Here is a 19,955-nt window from a genome sequence, read left to right as displayed (position 1 = left end):
GAAGTGGCTCTGCCTACAGAGACCTCCTGGACTACGCTTCCCAGAATTCCCGACGGGATCAGGGAGACGGCCTCAGCCTCCTAGAGCGGAAGTTACCCGACTACATGGGGCTCCCAAACTACACTTCCCAGAATTCCTAGGAAAACTGTTCACTTCTCTGCCTGCCTAGGACGCAAGTTCCTGGTGCCAAGCTGAGAGCCTGGATCATATTTCACATGTGCCGGTCCCAAAGGAATTCCTTAACTCCCCCTTCCTGGAACCGAAATGCTTCCAAAGACAGAGAGCCCCTATATATATTTCTCTGTTTTCCCCAGAGGATCGTGCATGAAAGGCGCCTTTCCTGGCGCGTGTGTCTCTGACCCTCTAGATCTTCTGGACAATTCCCGGAATTTCTTGCAGGGCAGCACTTCCCCTTAAGTCGTCTCTTTCTCGTTTGGATAGTCAGTATTTGTATAGTCACTATTCTCTTTTGGTTAGCCCTCTAATTTTATACTGCTAGTCCAGCTCTACTACCTTCTCCCTAGAGTTTGAATTTATTTTTCTTCAAAGGCTACAGAAAACCAAATAAACTCAACCAAAGCGGACTTTACCTACCTTCCTACCTACCTACCAAGAAAATATCCCATAAAGGAGAGAACGGAGAAGCTTGCAATACAGGAAGAAAAAAAAAAGAATTACAGAATGGAAGCGATGTGTGTGCTAAAAATGCAGGCACTTAAAGGAAATTGGGCTGATTTGTACTGGACACCGAATTTGAGGAATACAGGACCTCAACCTTTCTTTGACTGGATTGCTTTTTTATTCCATTTTGGTGTGGACGCGTCTGAAACTGATAGTGCTGCTGCTACCTACCATAATGTGTGTGTTGCAAGATCCACAAGAACGTGGATGCCAAGAATCCACAAAAAAACAGATGCAACCATTGATAAGGCCATAAGCAGAAACAGCAAGTGTTTCCCACGTTTTCTCTGCTTTAATAAGGCAAATAGTAGGGCTGTACTGATACAGACAAAATGTTATTATTATGGGAAGGGATAAGTCCCTTGTAAAACCTTGAATTTTTTTTCTTCTTTGAGAAAAATCTATCACCTATTTTCACCCTGCTCTTGATATAGCAAATATTGTACGTTGTCTTATGGAGGATGATTCAGGGAGGACGGTGAATGGGTTGACTCAATCCAGAAAAGGAAGAGGAAAATAAAAAGACATAACGACCAATCTGTGAAAATGCTCAGTGGCTTAAGAGAGTATTAAGAGATGAGACTATTTGATTCTTTATTTAACTCCTTTCCAAGGAAATGTTTTTGAAAATCCACACGGTTTACATATTAAAGAGGATCAATCTGATAATAGGTGATTTTTTTGATAAAATGAAAGGAAAATTTGAAAATAAAAGTGACAGAATAATACTTTGTATACTTCCACTTCCAGTAATAATAAAATGAGTGATTTGGAACAAACATCTAGCAGAGGAAAGGTGAGCAAACTTTTAAAATGTCAAAAGTCATCAAAAGACAAGATAATGGAGAAATGGTGGGCCAAAATTCAGAAACGGTTGAGAGGGTCATGCATTTGGGGCTACTTTTCTCCTGGGGATGCTGGTCTAGTCTAGGATCTGAAAAGCCTAGAAGTTCTGCAGCGCTTTTGACACCTATATGAAGCTGGGGGAACAAAAGATTCTAGCAAAAACTAAAATGCACATCTTTTCAAGCGCACATAAGATTTGTACAAATGAGTAAAATGATATGGGATTTCAAAATACTGAAATACTATGTTTTCGAATACAGTGAAATTTGGCTAGAAATCAATAAAAATACAACTAAATGATTCATGTGTGCATTTAATAAATATTGTCTCATCTCCAAACTCACCATTCTTCACTCTGCTTCATGGGGCTGGAATGGGGGAATCTGCAGCCAATCTTTCCCGACCTCCACACCCCCAATCTGGTTCTGTGTTCGGCAACTATTAGCTGAAGAGTATAGGGGTGGTGGGGGCAGGGAGATATACTATATCCTGTGCCTTCCAGCCAGCAGTACTTTTCCTTGTAGCAACTCCCTAATTTTCAGTTTTTCTAACACTTAAATACCTATTTCATCATGGCCCTTTATAAACATTTTTAAACAACTTCCCAAAGACTGACCCTTAGATGTCTAAGTCCTAAAACTGCAGGGCCCTGTTTCTGAGCTCAGAGACAGCAGAACCAGCTGAACACTGGCCTCTCCTTAGAGATCTGAGTTTCAGGTGAGCATGACCTTCCTCCAAGCTTCTAAGTTTTAGTAATTCCTGTCTCTTCACTTTTTGTTTCCTCAGACCTCAGGTGGTTGCTGCTTGCTGCAGTTGCTACTTCCTGCAGTTGTTACTTCCATCATATATTAGAGGTTTTCTTTTTTTTGACAGGGGGTCACTCAGTTCCCCAGGCTGAAGTGCAGTGGTGCCATCTTGGCTCACTGCAACCCCTGCATCTCGGCTCCAAGCAATTCTCCTGCCTCAGCCTCCCAAGTAGCTGGGATTACAGACATGCACAACCACGCCCAACTAATTTTTGTATTATCAGTAGAGATGAGGTTTCACCATGTTGGCCAGGCTGCTCTTGAACTCCTGACCTCTTGATCCACCTACCTCAGCCTCCGAAAGTGCTGGGATTACAGGCGTGAGCCACTGCATCTGGCCTAGAGTTCTTTTTCTGCTCTTTCAGAAATCTAGCTACCAACTCTACAATATGCTAATTTTTCTTTTCAAATAATTGGTAAGGTTTCAGTGGATCCTAAATTATAAACGTGTTTGGAAATTAATCAAACCACTTTTAAGTAATCCATAGATAAAAAGTATGGCATTGAAATTTGGTGTCATCAGTGAATTCTACCAAATATTTAAAGAAGAAATCATGTTAGTCTCAAAATTATTCCTTAGAATAACAAAGTAGGAAGCACTTTCCAACTAACTTCATGAGGCCACTATAATAACACTGACAAAATTTGTGAGAGGCTTCATTAGAATAGAAAATGACAGGTCTGGCTGGGCATGGTGGCTCATGCCTGTAATCCCAGCACTTTGGGGAGCTAAGGCGAGCAGATCATGAGATCAGGAGATCCAGACCATTCTGGCTAACACAGTGAAACCCCGTTTCTACTAAAAATACAAAAAAAAAAAAAAAAGCCAGGTGTGGAGGCACGCGCCTGTATTCCCAGCTACTTGGGAGGCTGAGGCAGGAGAATCGCTTGAACCTGGGAGATGGAGATTGCAGTGAGCTGAGATCGTGCCTCTGCTCTCCAGCCTGGGTGACAGAGTGCGACTCCATCTCAAGAAAATAAAAGAAAAGAAAAAAGAAAGGAAAAGAAAATGACAGGTCTATCTCGTCATAAATATACTTTCAAAAATACTAAACAAAATGTTGCCAATGATATATAAAAGGGCAACACATCATGATCTAGGTATCAGAAACAGAAAAAGAAAGTTTACTTAATCACCCATTTGTCATAAGAAAATTTAGGCAACTAAGCGATAGTAAAGATCTACAAAAATGGCAACAAATATCAAAAGGAATAGTGAAATATTGAAAACATTTCCTCTACGATGGGTAACAAAATAATGATGTCCACTCCAACCATTTCTACTAAATACCACATTTGCTCCTTTATCCTGCAATCTTGCCAACTAATCTAATTAATTTTTATATTTTATGTGTAGATCTTTTGAATTTTATATGCATGCTCATGTTGACTGCAGATCTGCAACAAATGTGGCACTGCAGCACCATAGGAACACGGCAAATATTCAATACATGTTGCTGTTAAATTGAGTATTGTGAAATAAAACTGAAATTGACCTATACCTGCCACTATATGCAACAATCTAAGGCTGGTGTATTGTAGAGCCCAATTTGAAAAGCATTTCTTATGACACTTAAATCTACTCAGTATATAAACCCATAAGAAATGTGTACCAAAATACACATATAAGAATGTTCATAGCAGGATCATTCATCACAATGACATGCTGAGAATACTCCAGATGTCTATCGATGATAGTATGGATAAATATTTTTTGTTATTTACACAAGGTAAGAGCAAGGGCATTGAACAAACTTTAGCTGTACATGCAATACCATGATGACTCCCATAAATATGTTGAGCAAAATAACTAGACAAACCCAGTAGATGCAGAGTGATTCCACTTGTACCAAGTTCATTAGACATGCAAAATTCATCAGTAGGAGGATTTTGGACACTTAAATAGTAAAAATATAAAGAAAAGCAGGGGAACCTTAAAACTTAGGGTAGTGGTCTCTTTTCATGGGGAAGAAAGCATCATGATGCTGTGAGAGTGGGGTGTGTGCAATTCTACCATGCTCCATTTTTGGTTGTGGGTGGTGATTATACAGCTGTTCATTTTATGTTCATACTCTCACATGTATATTTATGATTTGGACACTTTTCTGAATGTAAGTGATATTTCAATCCGTAAAAATCAATGATATATGACAAACAAACTGTGGTACATCAATACAATAGAGTATTATTCAACCATAAAAAGAAATGAGATATGAAGTTATGAAAACACATAGAATAACCTTAAATTCATATTGTTAATGGAAAGAAGCCAGTCTGTCAGAGCTACATACTGTAATTCAACTATATGATAATCTGGAAAAGGCAAAACTAAAGGTCAGTAAAGTGATCAGTGGTTGTTAGAGGTTCAGGGAGATTAATTGGCAGAGCACAGGGTATTTTTGAGCAGTGACACTATTCTGTATGATACGGTATGGTGGATATATGAAGTTATGCTTTGTCAAAACCCATGGAATGTACAACACAAAGAGTAAGCCCTAATGTCAACCACAGACTTTAGTTAATAATAATGTATCGATATTGGTTCATTAGTTGTAACAAATATGCCACACACATGCAAGATGCAAACAATTGGAGAAACTGGGCAAGGGAAAGGAGAGTATATGGGAAATATTAATATTTTCTCTAGAATTTTTTCTGTAACCCTAAAACAGCTCTTAAAATAAAGTCTATTTTAAAAAATCAATGATATATTTCAAAGGAAACTGAATATATGGCATAGACATTTATTCAGAACTTAGAGGGAAGGGCTAAAAATAATAAGGAACTCTGTAATGAATAGGAACATATTGATCAGGTGTATCTTATAAGCTAATGAGAAAAAATAAGGATTAGAGAAAGAAGCAGATTGTAATAAATAAATCATTAAGAGAGAATAAACAATTTATCCAAATGGGCAAAATCGCATATTGGAAGGAGGAGAAGAAGATGGAGGAGAAGTGGGTGGAAGGCCAGGGTGTGTAGGAGGAGAAGTAGGAGGAGGAAGAGTAAGAGAAAAAGAAGGAAGAGACTCCTAGAGATGCACTTGTAGACACTGAGAAATTTTTTTAATGGTAAGGCCGAAGACTAAAGAATTGAGTCAATTTCAAACGAATGAAAAAATAAGCTTTTCATTTGAATTATTGTCTGCAACATTAAAAGCAGTAATAAAATATAAAAATAATCTATGGGATTTTGAGATGAAAAGATTGATCCTTCTATGGTCAGAGAATGTTTTGTTCATGTCTACTATTCTTGGCATACAAGATTCAGTGGCGAATCACTTCTAAATTCTTTCTGGAAAATATTCTTCAAGACGTATTACAGGCCTTTGGCAACAACACAGATAAAGCTTCCACAGACCATCTTCCTAGTTTATTACATAGAAATACTGAATAAAATGTGAACATAAAAATATTTATTTGAATACGGGAATGTTTGAGGGCATACATATGAAAAAGAAAAAAAAACATTATTTATTTGTTCCTTTATATCCCCCACTACCCACTCTCAATTTCTCTCCTGTAGCATCAGTAGCCAGGTCGATCTGTTTAATGTGTGCCTGTTGTTGGTATGTCTTTTTGGCAAAGTGTGTGGAATTTCGGATGCATATATATACCTTGTGTTATAAGACTGTTAAAATTTGTCACTCAAAGCAATGTTTTTCTCAATATTTTACGAAAAAATATTTTTTTTGAAACAGGGTCTTACCTTGTCACCTAGGCTAGAGTGCAGTGGCATGATCACAGTTCACTGCAGTCTTGACCACCTGGGCTCAAGCCATCTTCCCACCTCAGCCTCCAAAGTAGCTGGGACTATAGGTGTGCCCAACCACACCTGGATTTTTGTTTTTTTCCTAAGATAGAGTCCCATTATGTTGCCCACGCTGGTCTCAAACTCCTGGCCTCAAGTGATCCTCCCACCTTGGCCTCCAAATGTGCTGGCATTATAGGCAGGAGCCACTGTACCTAGCTCTGAAATTTTATGACATAAAGAAGAGTTGGAAGAATTATACAGTAGTCAACCATATATTCTCAGCTTAGATGCTAAAATTAGCAGCATTTATGTCTTAGTTATCCATCTAGATATCTTACTTATTACTTATCCATCAGAACATTAGCATTACCCAACAGATTCCCTCATGACACTTACCAGTCAGTCTCTGACCCCTTCTCCCAGTGGCAACCACTGTTCCACTTTTTCACCATAAATTTTACTAATTTTAGAATATGAAATATATGGAACCATATGGTAAGAACTCTTCTGCATTACAATTCTTTGAATATAGTGTTTTTCTGATCCATCCATGTTGATGCACATATCAGTCATTTGATCCTTTTTATTACTGAGTGATGTTCTATTGCATGAATATATGTCTTTGGCAACTTGCTCACATTTTAATTGTCTAAATATTTTTATGAATAAAGATCCTGCAGCATACTTATAAAAGTCTTTTTGTGGGCATACGCTTTCTTTTCTCTGGAATAAATATCTATGATTAGAATTGCTTGATGTGTTTAACTGCTTAAGAAAACACCAGATCATCTCCCAAAAGATTAATTTTACACTGTCTCCCAAAATATATGCAATTTCTGATTGTTTTGAATCCTAAGAAGCTTTTGCTGTTATTAGTATTTCTTTTTTGAGACAGAGTTTCACTCTTGTCATGCAGGCTGGAGTGCAGTGGCATGATCTTGACTCACTGCCACCTCTGCCTCCTGGGTTCAAACGATCCTCCTGCCTCAGCCTCCTGAGTAGCTGGGATTACAGGCACCTGCCACCATGCCTGGCTGGCTAATTTTTGTATTTTTAGTAGAGATGGGGTTTCTCCACGTTGGCCAGGCTTGTCTCGAACTCCTGACCTTGGATGATCTGCCCACCTTGGCCTCCCAAAATACTGGGATTACAGGTGTGAGCCACTGCGCCTGGCCTGTTATCAGTATTTTTAATATCTGCCATTCTGGTGGTTGTGTAGTTGTATCTGTCTGCAGTTTTCATTTGCTTTTTCCTGATGAGCAATAATGTTACACTTCTTCACGGGCTATATTAACAATTTGTATGTCTTCCTTTGTAAAGTAACTGTTCAAATTTTGCCCATTATAATTGAGATGTTGGGCTCTTTAATATTTTATTGTACAAGTCTTTATATATTCTGGGTGTCAGTCAGTCTGAAATTTGGGCAGAGTTTAATGTAGAATAAGGGGCAATTCTTTGCTTGACATCTTGTTCTCAGGATTTATTCCCTCACTTTCCAGGTCCTGTGGTTACCTCAATCTCTGTCGTCTAGATCTTCATGCCAGTGGATACTACAGAAGCATCCACAGATTCAATGAAAAAGGGATCAAAAATATTCAGGAAAAAATACAAATTAGCAACACAACAATAAAAATAACACAAATGAAAAACGAAATACAGTATGACAACTATTTACAGGGCATGTTTATTGTACAGGGATAGAAATAATTTGAAGTATGCAGGGTGATATGAAAAGGTTACATGAGAATATTATGGCCATTTTACATAACAGACTTGAGCATCCAAGGATTTTCATTTCCATAAGGGTCCCTGAATCAATTCTCCACCGATACCAAGGGACAAATGTATTCAGGATTTTTTCACCTGGTTCATGAAGGATATTCATCTGTAGTTTTCTTTCCTTATAATTTCTTTGTCTTGTTTGGTATTATCAGATTAATGCTGGCCTCATGAGACAAGCTGGGGGTGGGTAGGTGTTCCCTTCTCTTTTTGTTTCTGGGTTTATTTAAAATTCACATCTTTACTCTTTAAATGTTTAGTGGAATCCACCAATGAATTAGTCTCAGTATTGCTGTTGTTGTCGGAAGGCTTTATCTATTAAATCAGTTTTGAAATATATATCAGGCCAGGCAGGTGCAGTGTCTCAAGCCTGTAATCCCAGCACATTGGGAGACCAAGGTGGGCAGAGCACTTGAGCCCAGGAGTTCAAGACCAGCCCAGGCAACATGGTAAAAACCCATCTCTACAAAATATAGAAAAAATTAACTGCGCATATATATATATATGTGTGTGTGTAAAAATTGTATGTACACACCCATACATACATGCAACTATCTAGATTATCCATTCTGAGAGAGCTTTGGTAGTTTGTGCCTTTCGAGTAATATTCTATGCCATGTAAATTGATGAATTTATGGACAAAGTGTTGTTTGTAATGTTCCCTTATAATCCTTTTAATATCTGCAAAATCTGTAATAACGTTCCCTCCCTCCTGATTTTTGTTTTCTTCTTTTCCCTGTGGGTGAGTCAGTTGAAAGGTTTATAAACTATATTGACCTTCTCAAAGAATAAGGTTATGATTTTGTTGATTTTTAGAGATTGTTTTTGTGTTTCCAATTTCATTGACTTGTGTAGCTGCCACAAAACTTCACTGTATCCTCTCCAGGACCCAGGACCCAGCTGGGCTCAAGAATTAAATTAACATAACACAGATTAACAGGACAATAGCAGGCAAATTTATTTAATACAAGTTTTACATGTGATCAGAGCCTTCATTACAAAATGAAGCTCCAAAGAAACAGTCAGTTTTGTATACACTGTAGTGAACAAAGAATAGTAAGTTGTTAAGAAGCAATTAGGCCGGGCCTGGTGGCTCATGCTTGTAATCCCAGCACTTTGGGAGACAGAGGCAGGAGGATAGCCTGTAGCCAGGAGTTTGAGACCATCCTGGGCAACACAGTAAGATCGCATCTCTACAAAATAAAAATAAATGAATTTTTTTTAAAGAAGCAACTAAATCATGTGGACAGGCTTGAAAGATGTTATTTTAAGGTGGTCTGTACAGAATTCTTTTGGGCTTGACTTCTCATTTTGAGGAAATGTATATTGCTCCTTTTTTCTAGTATAAGGAGTGGATCTTCTTTCCTCCTTCCCACCCTCCCTCCTTCCTTCCTACATTTTCCCACAGATGTTCCAGCAGAATGTGCTAATTAGTAAATATCTTCTGCCCTGAGAAGAGAGATGACACGGCAAGAAGAAGGATGCTAAGTCATACTCAGTTAAGGTTCTGCTGCTAGGAGCTGAAGAGTCATTCTTTCCTCATTCCTGTGACCATCTGCGAGAAATCAGAACTGTGTCTCCCTCCTGCATGAATCACAGAGGACATCCCCATACAATAGCCTGGAGTGATTCCCGCCCCACCCCCGCACCCCCATCCCCACCACCACTTTTTTAAAAAGGGAATCCAGGAATCGTCCTGCTTCCTGTAGGGGTCAGAAAGAAGGGGCAAAATAGCACTGCAGGTGGAACTCTGATCCCTTCCCAGGCTCACAGAAGCTTTCAGGTAACTGGGGCTTCTCGGGAAATTAAAAAAAAATTAATAAAATGAACCACACTTACCACCTTTTACTTGTGACTATCTCATTTAATTCTCCACTGAACTGCGTTGGTTTGATACTTCTATTCCCCTCATGTTACATAAAAGGAATGCTAGGCACATACAGTTTGAATTACTTCCCAATTTCACACCCCTAGAAGGTGGCAGAACTTCCTGGTCAGTCCTGGAGTAGGAAGACAGCGCACAAAATACAAGAGATCCTCAACCCACCAAGACCAAATGCTGCAAACTCGACAAAGGCGCACTCACCTGGGGCCTAACCCCATCTTCCACTGCTAGCCACGGATGCTCTTCTTGAAGACAAGGAGGGCCACCGCCAGGCTAAAGAAAACATTGCTGTCTCAGGACTCACTCAACTTCCTGAAAGGAATGCTGACCTCACTTTCATGGAGCAGAAGTGACTGTAGTTACCCACAATTCCTGGATTATAACCTCAGAATTCCCAATGAGATAATCGTCACAGCCACGCCCTCCTGTAGAGGAAGCCCGGCTGCCTACACAGAGCTCCAAGGTTACTGCTCCCAGAATCCTCGCAAAGAATTGGCAATGTCGTTGCCTTTCTCTGGTGGAAGGCTGGCTACTACTCTTTGAATTTGGAATGTATGTCATACAATTCTAGAGCAGAATGCAAAGTCAGCACTGTCCTCTTTGAACCAAAATGTCCCCAAAAACAGGATTCTAATTTTTATTTAATATTTCCCCCAGAAGCCCAATCATTAAAGCTACCTTTCCTGGAACAAAAGTGTTTTTGACGCCGTGAAACCTTTGGACCATTTCCCAGAATCCTCTTCAGGTAGCGCTTCTCACCAGCGTTTCCCTTTTTATTTTGAATAACTAGGTTCAGTCCGAATCATTCTATCTCACTGGTCAAGCTCAGCATTCTTTTTCCTTATTCTCATTTTTTTTTCTTTCACAGGTGACAAAACAAATGTATTTGAACGCCCCTCCCACCCTGTCCCCCACCCATTTCCCTTTAGTAGAGAACACAGTTTAAAATGAAAAGGAGGCATAAATTATAAAAGGGAAGATATGTGTGAGCTAAAAATGCAGAACTTAGAAACTGGGCACGAAGGTAAGGAACACACGATCTGAAACCTACTTTGACTGGATTTTCTACTTTCATCCATGTGTGTTGGATGCATCTAGAACTCTTGGCGGTGTTATCTGATATCAGCTATTCATTCCATGATACAAGAACCCACAAGAAGGTCATGCAAAGTTTATTAAAGTATAAAGCAGAAGCAGCAAAAGCTTTTGGGTGTTCCTTGAGTTTAATTGTTCATTGTAAAACATGGCTCATGAGGCAAATGAAAGGAGGTGTGTTCATGTGGAGGAATTATTATATGAAAAGAGATAAATATATAAAAATTTAAAATTTCTTTTTGTTCAAGTTCAAATATCACATCACCCACTTCCAGCCTATTCTTATTATCATAAATACAATAATAACTATTTCATTCAAGTGAGTCGATTGAGAGTTGGACGCAAATCCAGAAAATCCAACAAATAAAAATACCCGAAGGGTCTGCTTAACACTTTTCTTCTGGACAAGAACTAAACATTTCCATACCTTTATATTATGAAAAATTTCAAACATTGATAGAAGTAAAGAGTGAAGTATTCCATCACCTCATCACCCAGATTCAGCAATTTTCAAGTGGCAGCACACTTCCTTTATCTATCAATATTGTCTTTCTGCCCTTTTTGTTATTGTAATTTTAAAACAAAATCATGACACTGTATTATTTTCCCCCTAAACACTCCCATGCATACTTCAAAGAATTACATTTTCTAATATAACAAAAATACAACTATCACACTGAAGAAAGTTAATAATTCCTTAGTTTTATTTTATACCGTACAAAACAAAACTTCAAAATTTCCAGTCATCTCAAAATTACCCATTCTTTGCATGTGACTGCTTTCTCTCTTGAGTCTCTTTCAATCTGGAAGAGTATCTCCCCTTTGATCCTCTTTAAATTCATGCTTTTGGCCTATAGAAGACATCAGGTCAGTTGTCAAGTAAGATGTCCCAAATTCTGGATTTTTAAAAATGTTTCATTATGCTGCCAGTTAACATTTTCTTGAATATCTCCTGTGGCTCTGGTAAACTACAATTTAGATTTAGAGAGAAGATGAGATTAAGGTTCATTGTTTTCGGCAAGAACACTTCCCCATAGGTAGGTTTATTCTGTCCTTGTTCAGTAGCATCACCTTCTCCTTAGTGCAGATCACACCACATTCTTCAATATTACTGTTTCCTACAGCACCTAAGATACTACACCTCAATCATGCACACAAATGTCCATTACAAGAAGAACAAGATTCAAAGACTTTGAGGGAAAAGGTGAAGATTTTAAGAATCAAAATGTTTTCTCTTCCAATTGCTAATCTCATCCTATTAAGCATCCATAGTCTTGCAAAGTGTGAAAGAAAAATAAATCTCAGAATCCCCAAATCACTAAGCCAGAGGGAAAAGTCAAGCTAGGAACTGTGTCAGGCAAACCTTCCATTTTATTACTTAATAAGAAAGCTATAAAGAAGAAAAAGCTACATACCTCCTTCACAATTTGTCGACAAGGAAATTCCTTGTGGGCCTGAACGTCTTTATCCAAAAGCATTTCTGTTGAATTTCACACTGGTAATGTAAATTGATAGCTTATATTCACAGGTGTGGGACAAAGGACAGACAGAAAAAGTCATTCCTCTGTTCACCTGAAACAAACGCATATCTGATTGCTTCCTCTTCCCTATTTTTTCTGTAATAATGCATATTCACTAAGCAACATTAAGATCTAAGTCACTATTCGTCTACCCACCTCTCACGTGTGAGTTTTGTATTCAGTAAAAGGCTAATCAGAGCCTCAAAATAATGCCACAGTTTCTCTCTTATCTACCTATGATGTAGATGCTCCCACTCCCATTCGAGATTGTCCTGCCTTTCTGGACTTAAGCAATGTATAACTTGCACATACTGTTTGTTGCCTGATTTCTCCTAAAAGGTATAAAATCAAGCTGTGCCCTGAACACTTTTGGCACATATCGTCAGAACCTCCTAAGTCTGTGTCACAGGTGCGTACTTAACCTTGGCAAACTAAATGTTCTAAATTGATTGAGACCTGTCTCACATACTTTAGCGTTCACAAAAGTATGCTTTAGTGAACACCCATGTCCATTTGTTTTTGATCTTTAAATGAGTGTTACCATAATATAATTCCTTGAATGGGGACCCTTGAATCTAAGAGTATGCATAGTGCATAGAGTCATATTACCAACCTTATCCCCAAACAAGTGACATGATTGACTGAGCCAATAGTATTTGGGAACCTTTTCCCCAAAAATAGATGCTATGAATTGAAATATCTCCTTGCATGGCATGTTTAAAATACTTCTACCATTGCACATACCGACTTATCAAAGTTATCCGATCTCTGATCTCTGTACCTATAAAGCAATGCTTCCCAGCCAAGGTCACATACACTGAGAAAATGTCTCACAAATAACTTTTAAGTGATAACTGATACTAAATCTGATGTTATTCAAAAACAAAAACAGAGGCAAGTCAATATTCCTCACATAATAGCATCACCGGCACCTGAACTGGTTTGCTGTCTAGAGTAGGAGACCCAAAGATGATTTTAAAGCTGCTGGGCCAGGTAATATATTTAACTTGTAGCCTTTGGGAGATATGCTATTGACTGGCTCACAGAGCATCCATTCATAATCCCTTTGACCCTGCATGTCTCTTCTATAAAATCAGGGGGGAAAATCAAAATACTTTTTTAATGTTCCTTAAGTCTACGTTTGTCATGGGACAATATTTTGAACAATTAGGTGTAAGTGTAAGTCTTCTGTTTATACTAGAAAGAAGAGAAAAGATTTGGTTGGTATTGAGGATATGAGATGGATAAGGGATATTGAAAATGCAATAGGATCAATGAATTGTAGAAATTGATGAGGTCAATATCACAGTAAACCATAGGAAGATCTGGCAAGAGAATATGTAGGGCAGAGTGTAATGCCTTAAATGGAGACTATGGAGGGATTGCAGCTATTGCTAATTTAAGGCCTATAGTATGACCATGGAAATGAGTACCCCAAGTAGGATAGACAAAAAAGATGACCAGAGGCATGGAAGTCAGCATGTATCTCTTAAATTGTAAAACATTTCATATATACATAAAATTATGAGAATAATTTTTAAACACATCCCAGATGTCCAGGTTTAACAAGTGCACATTCACTCAATAGAATATAACACAATCATTAAAGATGAACTTTATGAAGAATGTGGGAAACAGCAAAATTAACTTATTGTATATTACTAACTGAAATACTAATTTAAAATTTACACATTTAATAAAAAGCAAATATGTACATAAGTATAAAATAAACCAAAATGAAAATGTTTACATGAGGGTGGTGCTAGTAGGATTATAGTAAGTCCTAACTTACTTCTGAACTTACTTGTAATGAGGTCCTGCCACTTAAAAAAAATAAAGTTCCAGACACTTTTAAAAAGTCACATTTATTGAAGTGCAATATACATACATTATAAAGTCTACTACTGTTAAGTATATAGTTCAATGAGTTTTAAGAAATATGTACAGACAGGTAACTACCAACACAATCAAGTTACAGAATATTTCCAACGCCTCAAAAACTTCCCTAGGAAGCAGCAATGCTGATTGGTGGGTCCAACACAAGGGCTACGGGAGTACAGGACCCAAGAGACCATCAAACCCAATGATGCAAGACCCTGCCTCATTCCCCAAACCGGGACTCAGGAACCTCCCCTAACACTAGAAAGCTCTACTGAGTTGAGGGAAATGCAAACACTTCCAATCCTAATCCTCCGTCGGCTGCCACTTTTCCTCCTCAAGACAGAGGGTCTTGACCATCTTTGGTCCCTCACCCAGGCTGAGGAAGCGCAGAAGCCTCGCTGGGGCCCAAGTCTCGCATGCAGCATGATGGCCGCAACTTTCCCTGGAGCGGAAGTTCCTGCAACTCACTTCCCAGAGTCCGGAGTCACACGAGAGGGCCACACCCTGTACTCCCGAAGAGGAAGTGTTGTCGACTATATGAAATGTCTGACCCACACTTCCCAGAATGTTTAAGCAGGACGACGACAAGGACTCCACCAGCCTGGGCGAAAATACTTCCGACTACAGTTCCCAGAACACCCAGCACTCTAGTGTTTCTGCTTTCCTACAGCTCATTCTGTTGGTTAAGTGCGTTCAAACTGAAGGTCACTGCTGCATCGCGATTAGCCCTTGGGCTTTTTATTTTTGTAATTTTTTTTTCTCAAGAAAAAATGAATATGTGAAAATATAAAGAAAATATAACTATTTGGGGATAAAAGTGAAGGTTTTAGTATGAAAGGAAACACAGTTTAGCGGAAAAGTGATGAGTATGAGAAAAAAACAAGATTCTAAAAGGGAGTTGGGCTGTCCACTGGACATAATCTTAAGGAATACGGAATCTCAGACGTGGTTTAACTCCGTTGCCTCTTTATATGTGCCTGTAGTCATCTAGACCTCTGCTTATGCTATCTGGCATGGACAATTTATTTCAAGATGTCAAGAATCCACAATGAATTCCGAGGACAAATCAGTCTTGAAATCAAGCACAGAAAGAGCAAGTTGTATCTGAAAAATGAAGGAAGCTGTACCGGCAGGAAATTTAGAAAATATGATATGGAAAATGGCTCCTGTCTTGAAATTTTTCGCGTTCAAATCAGGCTTGGAATTGGCTATTCCTCTGTTGCCTGTTGACCTCATATATTTAACATGAATGTATCTTTTCTACAAATCTGTTTAAGCCATGTGAATTTATTGTTATTCAGGAAGAGGTGGGTAGGTTGAGATGGGAGACGGACTCCAGATAACTATAAGAAGTCAACCTACAGGAAATATGTACTTACCACTTTCCTTCTGGGCAGGAAAAAAAATTTTTTAATGAAACTTTCGATATTAACACAAAAAGGCAGAGCTTGCAGTGAGCTGAGATCGCGCCACTGCACTTCAGCCTGGGCGACAGAGGAGACTCCATCTCAAAAACAAAAAAGAAAAAGAAAAAAAAGAAAATGATAACATGAAACACCAAATACGCCTTCCCTAAATTGAACACTTCCCAGCATTTTGCCATACAGGCAATATCTATGACTATTGAATTTTGTTACTGAAATATTTTAAAGCAGATCCCTGGCCTTGTCCCTTCCCAATACTATCTGTATCACTTAAAAATAATGATGTTTTAACATAACCACAAAATCGTTACCTTATGAAATAAAATTAGCAATTCTTAGTGTTATCTAATATGCATCCCAATTTGAATCCTGTTTTTTTGGGGAAGAAATACTTTTACAGCTGGTTTATTCCAGTCATTATCCGAATATTTTGATCCATTGTATTTGATTTTTATCTCACCAGGAAGTCATTTACTCTAAAACTATGCCCCCACCCCGACCCACACACACACTGCACCACCACCACCATTTTTTATTTCCTTGAACTGTTGGGGAAATAAAAATGTCAAATTAGGTGTCTAAATTCTGGATTTGTCTAAAGGCATCCCCATATTTTCTCCTCTGCTCTTTTAAATGTTCTGTAAAGTAGAAATTTGATGTAAAGTCTAGATAAAATACAAGTTACTGGTTTTTGCAATACTTCATAGAAGGGACTGGAAATATTTGAAACAGAAACCATATTCTCTCCAACTAAAGTCAATGCAAATCCTCAGCAAGTTTCCCTCTGAAGAGAAAGACAAAAATAAATAACAGCAAATATGCAAAAAGAGACAGATTAAAATATGGAAACCATCATAAGAAATCAGATTCTAGACTGAGTACAATGGCTCATACCTGTAATCTCCAGCATTTTGGGAGGCTGAGGTGGGAGGATTGCTTGAGCCAAGGAGTTTGACACCAGCCTGGGCAATACTGTGAAACCTTGTCTCTGCAAAAAATCCATTAAGGTAAGCTAGGTATTTGAGACCACTTTTATCTCAAAAAAAGTTTGAGGTGGAATTTGCCAATTCCTTAAGGTAAAAACCTGAGAAGCTGATAGTTGGATTCTAGGAGCTGCCAAAGATGGAGTGGATAACCATGGTTTAAAAAATCACTTGGGGTGCGGTGGCTCACGCCTGTAATACCAGCACTTTGAGAGGCCAAGGTGGGCAGATCACGAGGTCAGAAGATTGAGACCATGCTGGCTAACACGGTGAAACACTGTCTCTACTAAAAATACAAAAATTAGCCGGTTGTGTTGGCACACACCTGTAGTCCCAGCTACTCAGGAGGCTGAGGCAGGAGAATCACTTGAACCCGGGAAGCAGAGGTTGCAGTGAGCTGAGATCGTACTACTGCACTCCAGACTGGGCTACAGAGGGTGACTCCGTCTCAAAAAAAAAAAAAAAAAAAAATCACTTGGGTTTTGTGTATGGAGCACCAAAGGGCTGCATCGTAGGAGTAAAGTTGAATGGGAAGTAGGCCCAACCTGGCAGGTATTCAAATCCAAATCCAAGTCAACTCAATCCCTGACCCTGTATTGCTTGTAAATCTGGCAGAAATAAATAAAATCCTCTATAGAGATCCTAAGCATCCAATTTTTTTAACCTTTAATTTTAAAATAATCACAGATTCATATGAAATTGAAAAGATAGTAGAAAGAGGTCCCATGTACCCTTCACCCAGTTTCACCCAATGATTATACTGTCCTTAATTAAAATACAATATCAAAACCAGGGAATTATATTGATACCATGAATATGTGTAGTTGTATATTATCACTTGTAGACTGATATAGCTACTACCACAATCAAGATAAATAACTATTCCATCACTGCAAAGCCCTCCTTCTTGCTACATCTTGATAGTCACACCCACTCCCCTCCCTTCCACCATTCCTGATATCTAGAAACAACTAATCTGCTTTCTATCTCTATAATTTGGTCATTTCAAGAGTGTTATACAACTAGAACCATAAAATAGATTCACATTTTTCACTTAGCATAATTATCTTAAGATCCCTCTAAGTTGTGTGTGTATCAATAGTCCATTCCTTTTTATTGCTGAGTAGTATTCCACGGTATGGATGTACCACGATTTGTTTAACATTTACCTATTAGGGAACATTTTGGTTGTTTCCAGTCTTTTGCCATTATGAATAAAGCTACTATGAACATTCATGTACAGGTTTGTGTACATTTGTTTGTGTATGTAAGTTTTCATTTCTCTGGAGTACATGTCCAGTATTGAAGTTATGGAGTTCTATGGTAAGGATATGTTTAATTTTTTAAGGAACTCTAAATTGTTTTCCGGAGTGGCTCTACTACTTTACATTCCCAACAGAAACTTATGAGACTTCCAGTCTCTTTACGTCCTTGCCAGAGTTTGACATTGTTGCTATTTTTAATTTTAGCTGTTCTAATAGATGTGTAGTGATATTTCATTGTGGTCTTGATTTATATTTCCCTAATGACTAATGATGTTGATTATCTTTGCATGTGCCCCTTTGTCATACGTATATCTTTTTCAGTGAAGTGTTTGTTTAAATCTTTTAGCTTAAAAAATTGGATTGTTTTCTTATTGAGTTTTGAGAGTTCTTTATATGTTCTCTATACACGAGTTTTACACATATATGGTTTGCAAATAGTCTATCACTCCCTAGCTGGTCTTTTCATACCTGTGTAAGAGTTATGATTTTATTTTTTGAAAATTATTTTGTTAACAGTTTTGGGGGTCCCACAGAGATGCCAAATAGATAGATGTAACAAATCCAGGTGATGTTTGTCACCAGAAAAGTACACCTCAGTGATGGTCTTAAGCCCAGTTGCATTGTCTCTTGGCTCCCAGAGGTAAATACAAAGTGGCAATAGAAATTTGTTGATCCTCTGTTTTTCTCATTTTAATTTTCTTCTAAGTTTGTCTTTCATTTGTGTTTTGTTTTGTGTTCACTTATGGCTGACAAATTTTCACCATTGGCAACAATAATTGGGAATTTTTTATGATCTTCTTTTTAAAGTGACTATCAGTGCTGCTCCCAATGTTCTCAACTTTTTCAGAACTATCCTTGTCAAAAGGCTTATAGTCTTAGACAAATTTATATGACACATTTATTCAGCTGCTGAAAAATATAATTCAACTAACTCATCATCAGTAAATAACTTTTCTTGATTAACAGATTAGCCGCCCTAAAACTTACTTTAGTTATACCCTCATTTTCATTTGTTATTTTATAAAAGTAATTCTGCTTTCATAAGATATTCCATTTTAATTTTTTTATTTTTGGCCATAATTATCTGTGATTTGGAAATATTGGGATAAAGTTTTAATCTGGCAGTATTAATGTTATAATTTTTCTTCTTGTGCAGCTGTCACTGCATAACAAACACAATAGTCAGCCGTCTGATTCTATAACAAAATAATCTACACTTTACTATACCTTAAAAGCATAACATTCAAAATTTGATTTTCTCTTCTTGTTTTGACATGATGAATATGCAAAATAAATAAAATATCATAGTAGAGTGATACATATGGCACTCAAAAATCTGTTAACTTGTAATAACTGTGTTACTGTGATTTATGATACACTGAGTAGCAGTATGAAGTGATGAGAGCATTATATATTGTCTCTATCATAAGTACACAACTGTACCAATATAATATGAAAACAGTAACAGACAATATGTAAACCAATAAGCATGACTGTGTTTCAACCAAAATTTATGAATTTTGAAATTTGAACTTTATATACTTATAATATGTCATAAAATATTCTTCTTTTGATTTTTTTGAGTATTTAAAAGTGTAGGCTGGGTATGGTAGCTCACACCTGTAATCCCAGCACTTTGGCAGGCCGAGGAGGGCCGAATGCTTGAGCTCAGGAGTTTGAGACCAGCCTGAGCAACATGGTAAAACCCCATCGCTACAAAAATGCAAAAAATTAGCTGGACGTGGTGGTGCATGCTTATAGTCCCAGCTACTCAGGAAGTTAAGATAAGAGGATTTTTTGATCCCAGGAGGTTGATGCTGCAGTGAGCCAATATCATGCCACTGCACTCCAGTCTGGGCGATGGAGTGAGATCCTGTCTCAATAAAAAATGCAAAAGCCATTATTATTTCATGGGGGTATGCAAAAACAGTCAGTATACCATATTAACCATTAGGCCAGAATTTCCCAGCCACTGGCTGACTCCATCTTACCCAGAACCAGAATTCAAAATTGATCTATAAAGTCAACACAATATCA

The 19,955-nt window shown here is 37.9% G+C and overlaps 1 protein-coding gene and 1 long non-coding RNA gene across 2 annotated transcripts in view; one reads left to right on the top strand and one right to left on the bottom strand.

Annotated features, from left to right (window-relative positions):
* LOC129053719 (protein FRG1-like) overlaps nucleotides 1–19,955 on the bottom strand; it is a 444,214-nt gene that overhangs the window by 310,185 nt on the left and 114,074 nt on the right. The window lies entirely within an intron of this gene.
* On the top strand, nucleotides 8,180–9,713 carry LOC129056135 (uncharacterized). Its single transcript, XR_010139483.1, has 2 exons — nucleotides 8,180–8,314; nucleotides 9,274–9,713. It is a non-coding gene; the product is annotated as an uncharacterized LOC129056135 (long non-coding RNA).

Source organism: Pongo abelii, chromosome 23, assembly GCF_028885655.2.
Source record: "Pongo abelii isolate AG06213 chromosome 23, NHGRI_mPonAbe1-v2.0_pri, whole genome shotgun sequence".
Taxonomy (NCBI): domain Eukaryota; kingdom Metazoa; phylum Chordata; class Mammalia; order Primates; family Hominidae; genus Pongo; species Pongo abelii.
Note: the sequence above shows the minus strand (reverse complement) of the source record. Positions and strands in the feature narration are given on the sequence as shown.